This window comes from Protobothrops mucrosquamatus, unplaced genomic scaffold (assembly GCF_001527695.2).
Source record: "Protobothrops mucrosquamatus isolate PMUCROS unplaced genomic scaffold, P.Mucros_1.0 scaffold_6, whole genome shotgun sequence".
NCBI lineage: Eukaryota > Metazoa > Chordata > Lepidosauria > Squamata > Viperidae > Protobothrops > Protobothrops mucrosquamatus.
The window spans coordinates 1,995,013-2,003,564 of NW_015386082.1; the positions used below are offsets into that span (position 1 = coordinate 1,995,013).

Below are 8,552 nucleotides of genomic sequence, written 5' to 3' on the forward strand. Positions count from 1 at the left end.
TAACAAAGATAAATAAATGTTATAGCTTCTGCCCAGAAAGAATTTTAAGTATTATATACATTTACATTTGGGAATTTGCATTATCTAAATAGTTGTCTTAAAATGCTTTTTTGTAATAATTCCAAAAATTGGCATGAACAATACTGTTTTGTGACTAGAAAAGTTGTGCAAAGTATGTGGTAATACAACCTACTTTGTTAGAATCGTATAATATAAATTGAAAAGATTGGCTTGGCACTTATAGTGGTTACATTTTCTTAGATAAGTATCAGGTTGCTAAGCTTTTTTGGAAGTAGTTTCTATGTCCTTAGCTACTCCTATTTCTACTTTGCTTGCGCCTATGGATTTAGAACTCTGGAATTCTAACCTTAAGCTGTCTGGCAACTTTGAATTCTTGTTTTAAAGACAGCTAGAATATTTCCTGTAGAGCAGGGGTGTCAAACCTGATCACATCGTGGGCTGTGTCGTGACGTATCGGGATTTGTTTTATCCTTGCAGGACCAGGGTGGGCGTGGCCTGCAAGGGTTGGATGCAGCCGGCAGGCCATGTGTTTGACATGCCTGCTGTAGTGCATTGCACCTAGAGTCGCTTTGGGCTTTAGGAGGTAGTTAATGTCCATTTAGTTATAGATAATTCATTTGAATGAAGTTATGTTTTTTTTGTCTCAACTAAAAGTATTAGTAGGACATGAAGTGGCAAGCGAGCATATATCTTAAAGTAGTTCTGATCAAGCATGCAACCCACAGTTTTTGCAGTTGTTAAATTAAGGTTGTATAGAGATTTTTTAAATCAACTGAGACAACACATATTGCATTGTGTTACTTCACTCTAAGGTGAGATTTGTCAAGAAGGGGTGTTTTTGAATGTCACCAGTGATTTCCCACCAATAATTTGAATTATTATTAATGATGTTAATTAAATTATTTCTTTTGTATCTTACAGTTAGAATAGTAGTCATTATTGTCAACATGTCCTTGAAATTTTATATAGTAAGCTTATCTGGGTTGCAAAACATTTATAAATCTAGGAGCCAGCCAGGACTTTTAGAAGTCAGCTTGATATGTAGTAATCTAAGTTTTTTTAAAAAATGTTGGTCTTTCTATAGAGAGTTCTTCTATGTTCTTCCCCTCTGCTATCCAGCAAGTTCTTAATAATAAGGAATGAATCCTACAGAGAAATCTGATTTGAGTAATTATCCTTCATTGAGTAATTACTGACTGATAATAGGAACAAACAAAAAGTAGAAATGGCTACTTGGCTATACAACAGCATGTGGAAATTAAAGAGAAACTAAAGACAGCCAGACAGCCACATTGAAATGCAGTGTACTAGTCCATGAGCTAGCAGAAAAATATGCTGGTGTAAAGTGTTCTGCCAAGTAGCCAGGCCCTGTTCCGCCTTGGTAATGAAGCCAGCTAATGGTTCTGTCCCTACAGTTTTAAAGCAGGACAAATTGAGAAAGTCAAATTTGGATTCCCCTTCCTTTGTTTCCCTTCTACTTGGCTGTGAGAAAGACAACACTTGTTCTCATTTATGTGGATGGGATATGGCTGAGCAAACATTAGCATGTGCTTTGAATGATGGATTTAGCCACCTATTGTGTTGCCTACTAATAGGTTGCAGAGACCAAGTATCTGGAGAAGTCCTTCCACTTTCACTCTGCACTCTTCCTCTGCTCCTGCAATCTGTCAGCTCAGCTATTTTTGGACATAGGCTCAGCATTCTTTCAAAAGGGAATGGATGCAGTTCTGGCAGTGAGTGGCCATGACTGGCAACACAAAGTAGCTTGTGGTGTAGACAAAATGATGTTCTCTTCCCATTCCCAGTAATAGAAACAGTATGAGGTACATCTACATAAAAATCATTGTCAGCAGAAGCAATGGAAAACCTATAATGCACTCATTGTCAATAAAACCAATATAGCTCTAACTCCCTTATTTAAAGTGATTGTGCAGTACTGGACTAACACTTTTCAAAAGAGCACTAAACTCATGTATATGAGCAACCTGTGTGAACCTGACAAGCACTCTGAAAAGTTCAGGCTAAGCATAATGCAGGCTAATAATAATCTGCAGGAGCCAGGGGTTGTCCTGTCACACAAGCTAAAATAGCCATAGAGATTACCCTGTAATTGTTGGGGGACATTTTCGTAGTAATCTAAAATGGCCATTAGAAACTATAGAGATCCCAGTCCATGACATGCATTATTGCTTGCCTTATACAGTAATGGAATTTGTGTGTGGCAAAAATTGTTTTATGAGAACATGGCCAGATTTTGTGTGTGGCACCAACCCTAGATAAGGATGGGTGTTAACCAAGAAACTCTGAATCATGTTTATTGATGTCCTTGGGTGGGATCAGAATAGTGGTAATGTATCCCTCTTTGCCTTATTTGATCTATCAGTGGCTCTCAGTAAAATCAATCATGCTATTCTTTTGGACCAACTCAGGAGCTTAGAATAGGAGGCACGCTATTACTCTGGTTCTTCTTTCTCCAGAGCCAGTCAGAATAGAGAGGGGGAAAAGATCTAGACTACTGTTTCACAAAGTGCTTCAGGACTCTATTCTCTCCCCATTCTCCTATTTAACATCTACGTAAAGCCGCTGGATGAGCTCATCCATTGGAATGGGTTGAGATATCAATAATGAACATTGATGTCCATGTGTATATTTCTGCATCAAATCCTCCTGTGATGCCATTGAGATACTTTCCCATTGTTTGGAAATTGTAGGAGTCTGGTTGGAGAAGAGTTGGCTTCAGTTCAACTCTGACAAGGCTGAGTGGCTCTGGATTCTGAGGCCTCCTGGATCCAGATATATTCCATCTTTAACTCTGAATGAGATGCCACTCTTCCAGTCAGAATTGGTGCACGATTTTAAGACTTCTCCTGGATTCATAACTCCTGCTCAAGGAGTATGTGGCAGTTGTGACTAGAAGGGCCTGTGCACAAAATCATCTTGTTTGCTCATTTCTCCCATTTCTGGATCAAGGCTAGTATCATGTATTAGTCACCTCCTGTTTGGACTGTTGTAATTCATGCTTCATGGGGCTACTCTTGAAAACCATTTGGAAGCTGCAACTAATCCAGAATGCATCAATGCAGGCACTTTGGAACGCATCAAGATGGGACCATGTAATGCCACTTTTTGGCAAGATACACTTCATTGCATTAAGGTTTCTGTGCAATTCAAGGTGCTTGTTGTCACCCAGAAAGTTCTACATGGCAGAGGATCAGATTATCTGCAAGTCCTCCAGTGTTCAATTGCTTCTGCTCATCACACCGAATCTGATAGGGATTAAAACTGTAGGAACAGAACCACAAGCTGGTTTTGGTACTAAAGCTATTTGGCAGCATATTTTACGCCAACATATTTTAAGTTTTGGGGCCAGGTGAGTCCTGTTGTTATCCATCTGTTATTTGGACCTTTGGCACGCTATATGTTGTTGTCATTTTTTAATGTTTTGGATTGTTATTGTTTTGTTTTATTACTGTTAGGCAACTGGAATCCCTGCAGCAAGATGAGGTGCTGTATAAATAGTTTAAATAAGTAAGTGTGGGAGTGAGCTTCACAACTATTTTTTTTTAAATAAAAACTATAGAAAGATTCTACCATTCTGTGTGCAACTATGAAATTTCCACTGTTTCATAATGCACTAGTTTAGTTATACTTATTGCCTGTTTTGATAAGAATATTTGGGTTCTTGTGTTCAATTATTTTCTGCTAAATACAATTTTCTGGAATAGGAGATGTAGTTTTGTATCTGTTCTCATTGTTAAAAATCAGACATTTAATTGCCCAGCACTGCAATATATGTTAATTATTTTTATATCGCTAGATTTGTTTTTTCTTCCTAGTGTTTTCCTGCAACTGCAGGGCCTGCTCTTTTTTTTCTTTTTTTTTCTTTTTTTTTCTTTGATCAATTAAATGTTGATCCATTTGGTTGCAACAGGAATTGACCAATCTGACTGTCGCCCAAGCTTGACCCCATGGGCTAAAAGAAGGTGACTGGCCCAAAGTCATCCAGCCAGCTTTCATGGTTTAGATGGGACTAGAACTCACAGTCACTTGGTTTTTAGCCTGATACCTTAATCACTAGACCAAACTGTCTCTTTTTATATCTAGATTAAGCCTATATATATAGTTTATATTCTCATGAGGGAAAGAAATGAAAAGAAAGAAAGAAAGAATGTGTATAGTATATTGAAAAACAAAACAAAGTCCTTTTTGGTCACTTTGATAGAACATTAAATGGCCTGAAAGATAGGTTAAAATTTTCTACCTGAGCTGTAATGTTTCCAGCACATTAGTTAAAACAGAGATCTCCAAACTTGGCAACTTTAAGCCTTGTGGACTTCAACTCCCAGAATTCTCCAGCCAGTATGGATGGCTGAGGCATTCTGGGAGTTGAAGTCCACAAGGCTTAAAGTTGCCAAGTTTGGAGACCCCTGAGTTAAAAGAATGTCATATTATTTCAAAAACTATTCAGCATCAAAACATTTGAAGATTTTGTACTCAGAGTAATGAAGCCAAGCAGTTCCTTACTAAATTATATATATATTTGCATTTGTGTGCCTCCAAATGGTATCGGTATATACATAGAGAACTGTACTGTACATATAATAGGAAAGGCAAAAACAGAAGTAAGGATTGTGAGCTCAAGGACACCTAAAGATATTTGAAATAATGAGGAGGTGGAGATGGCAAAGAATGAAAGTCACTCCAGAAGCACGATAAGGAGGTCATGTGGAACAAGAGAGAGGCAAAAGAAAGCAAGGAAGTGTGCCAGCTGGAACTCAATGACTGTGTGCTAAATATCTGAACTGAAAAATAATAGATTCATATGATAAAACATTTCACCTAATTAATAACAGGATTTCTGAAGTATTCAATTTAGTAGTTTTTAACTTTTAAAAAGAAAGTGAGAACTTTTATCATTTTTAAAGTCAGGAATATTAATTCTTAAGCAAACAACTGAGAGGCCGGAAAATGTATTATTATAAAGAGGTCATAGCAGCTCCTTGCTCTTCAGTCTGAGCCTTGCAGGGTTTGCACATTCTCTTCATTCCTTAGTGGCAACTACTCCAGCCTGACAACAATGTACAAATATTACTTTTAAAATCCTGGATATATGATATACAAAGGAATTGTATGTTGGTTGATTGACAGATTGATTGATTGATGCAGCACCTTAAGGTGTTCAATACCTTAAGTCTTTTAAGAAATTGTAAAACGTATAGATCAGTGATGGCGAACCTTTTAGAGACCGAGTGCCCAAACTGCAACCCAAAACCCACTTATTTATCACCGGGTGCCAGGTGGGCGTGGCCCACTAGGTGGGCGTGGCTGTGGTCATGGTAGACTGCGTGGATGTGGCCAAGGTGGGTGTGGTCATCTTGATGTTGCTCGTGGGGAGGGATGCTTGTGGGGGCTGGGCAGGGTTGAGGGAGATCCGGGGGGTCTCTGGCAGGTGGGGCGGTGGGCAGGAGGCTCGTCCTGCAGAGTGAGGCGAGGCAAGGTGAGATAGGGTGGGGGTGCCATTGTTGCAGGGCAAGGCGAGGCAGGGGCCGGGGCGGCTGCTGCCTGGCCCCGCACACAGAGGCCAGCGAGCTCATGGGGGCCGACAGTGTCCGTCAGCAGCCACAGCCTGACGGTCCCTTGACCGGTGCACTCTGGGGCTCCGCAGCCTGCCGCCAGTAGTTCAGAGAAGCCGCCTCTGAGCTGGAGGATAGCCGACAGCTGAGGAGGCAATACAGTGGGTCATGCCCAGGAAAAGGAGAGCATGTGAGGCCAGGAGGGATGGGGCGGAGGGGAAGGAAACCAGCCGTGCTGGGATGCATCCGGCCCCGTGGAACCTTGGTGAGTTAGCGGGCACCTGGTTGAAGAGGGACAGTTGCCATCTCCGGGGCATGGTGCGCGTGCCCACAGAGAGGGCTCTGAGTGCCGCCTCTGGCACGCATGCCATAGGTTCGCCACCACTGGTATAGATACTAAACAGGTAGTCCAGTATCTTAACACTACATCCCATGATGATTTGGTTAAATCTGTTCTCATTTCTGAAAAGAACTCAAGGCAGTTTTTAGCAGTTTATGGGGCAAGTGTAATTTTAAAGTACTTACAATTGTACAGAAATTAAAATTATTTCACTCATTGCTTTGTTCAGTGGTTAAAATCTAACTATACAGGTAACAAAGCAGGTAAGTTTCCTGGTGCCTGAGTCTAGGAAAAATTTAGTTTTATATACCATATATTTTATATGAAATAGTGTTTCCATGCTCATTGGGTAAACACTGAGAACTTCTTAGTGTGCTTTGAAATTGGTGCTATCATGAAGTTTCATGTTAAAAATAAGATGCAGACTTTTAACATTAAAAGTCCAGGATGTCAGTGGTGCTTAAACTTAATAATGAAGACATTTTTAAACCTGCTGAGAAAGTATTAGAAAACCAATGCTGGATTATTGGTTTATTTATTAAAACAACGTATGTTAACATTTTTAGTTTTTGTACAGCTGCAGTCTTTGTTTCATAGGACTTTCACTATCACTAATAACTTTGCTGGATGCCACTTCAGAGAAAAAAAGTTAAAATATATTTGTGAAGCCACAGTGATCTTTTGAAAAATCTGTTGAGTGCAATAGGTGCCTTTATATTTTTCATTCTACCTTCATTTTGGACCTAAGTATACTAGGATTGATACCAATCTTTCCAAGTTTGAATACCCTCCAAGAGTATAGAATTCAACTTCCACAGAATGCCTCAACCAGCATGACCATTGCTGAATATATTGCCAGATAAAGAGATTTGAAGATCATCCAAGGTGGGAGAAATCTGATCTCTATTAGATTTCAAATGTGTGGGCTGTTCTGCACCCATCATTAGGTTAGTTATTAAACTTAATTCTAAAATCCCTGGAAATACAAAAAGACATTATTTCATCCTTCACTTACTCTTCCCAGGATATAATCATTAAATGGGTTTCTGATTATAATTGAATAAATATTGATAGGAAGTTTTTTAAAAGTTCTATTGTTTCAGTTTCCCACTTTTCATTGTGTCATAAAATACTGTTGCTTGTTGAAATTAATAATATAATATAATATAATATAATATAATATAATATAATATAATATAATATAATATAATATAATATAATAATATTAATTATATAATATAATAAATTAGAACAATTTCAACGTCTATCACTGAGGTTAGATCAGAATGGATTATGAATTGTGTTACTGGAATAGCCAGTCAAGTTAACCGTTGTTTCCAGATACCCATCAGCCTATATTTTAAATTGAATCAGTTAATCTACAACGTCTTCATATATTTCCCACAAATACTAACCTGTAATAACTTTAATCTGTTAAGGTAGGCACTGGCTCAAAAGCTGTTTCCTAGCACTTAGCGTATTCAATGAAGACAGTAGTGTAACTACATACATTTAGAGCAGGGGTCCCCAACCCCCGGTCCATGGACCAGCACCAGGCCGCAGCATGCCAGAAACTGATCCTCGCAAACAAGCAAAGCCCCATCCGCAGGATATAGGCAGTACATGAAACCATGCCCCCTCCGGTCCACGGAAAAACCTCTCTCCACGGAACCGGTCCCTGGTGCCCAAAAGGTTGGGGACTTCTGATTTAGATCACATAGTTTATATGCAGAGAATTTTTAAAAAGGTCAAGCCAGCACTGTGAGAGCGCTTCTGCCAGTTATGGTCAACAATATTGAGTTAGCACTAACTTAAAATGTTTGTTCTGTGCTCGCTTCGGCAGCACATATACTAAAATTGGAACGATACAGAGAAGATTAGCATGGCCCCTGCGCAAGGATGACACGCAAATTCGTGAAGCGTTCCATATTTTTTAAATTAAAAAAATGTTTGTTGTTCTGCTACATTTTTGTTCACCATGAAAAGAACTCCTTATCATGTTCAGAATGTGGCAAAAGCATAATTTAACTAATCTTAGAGTTACAGAAAGGGTGAGAATCATTTATGCACCTTGGTACGTAAGAATCATTTATGCATCTTGGAGAGCTAACAAGGCAAACACTACCAACATTTTTAATCTCCAGAATTAAATCTGGACAGATTGTCAGTAGATTGTGATGCAGTGAGGTATAATGGCAAAAGTTCACAGCAGTGTCAAATTCTGGGAGAGAACATAGGAGTCCTGCCAATGGCTTTGATTTTTGCTGTTGCTGTTCAATATCAGCTACTAGTGATTTAATTCAACTATCTTGAAATGGAAAATGCAACAACAACAAAAATGGAAGGGATTGCCAATGTCCCATTGCTTCTAATTGTTCTTTTCTTATTTTATTTCCTGTTTTTGAATACTGTTTGGTTGAGATGCCAAATTTTTCTCCCTCATTTCTCTATCTGAGACTTATAAGCATAGTAAACGCCAGGTTGTATTTGCATTGTTTGGCATATACTGTATGTCTTAGCATATACTGTATTGCCATTCTTATCAATGTCAACATGAGATATATAATTTTTATAACTTCAGTTAACTATTGTATAATTAGAACATTTAATACATTCAG

At 38.8% G+C, this 8,552-nt stretch overlaps 1 non-coding gene across 1 annotated transcript; it reads left to right on the forward strand.

Annotated features, from left to right (window-relative positions):
* The first annotated feature begins 7,761 nt into the window (after positions 1-7,761).
* On the forward strand, positions 7,762-7,868 carry LOC114922551. Its single transcript, XR_003810431.1, has one exon. It is a non-coding gene; the product is annotated as a U6 spliceosomal RNA (small nuclear RNA).
* Positions 7,869-8,552: the final 684 nt, after the last annotated feature.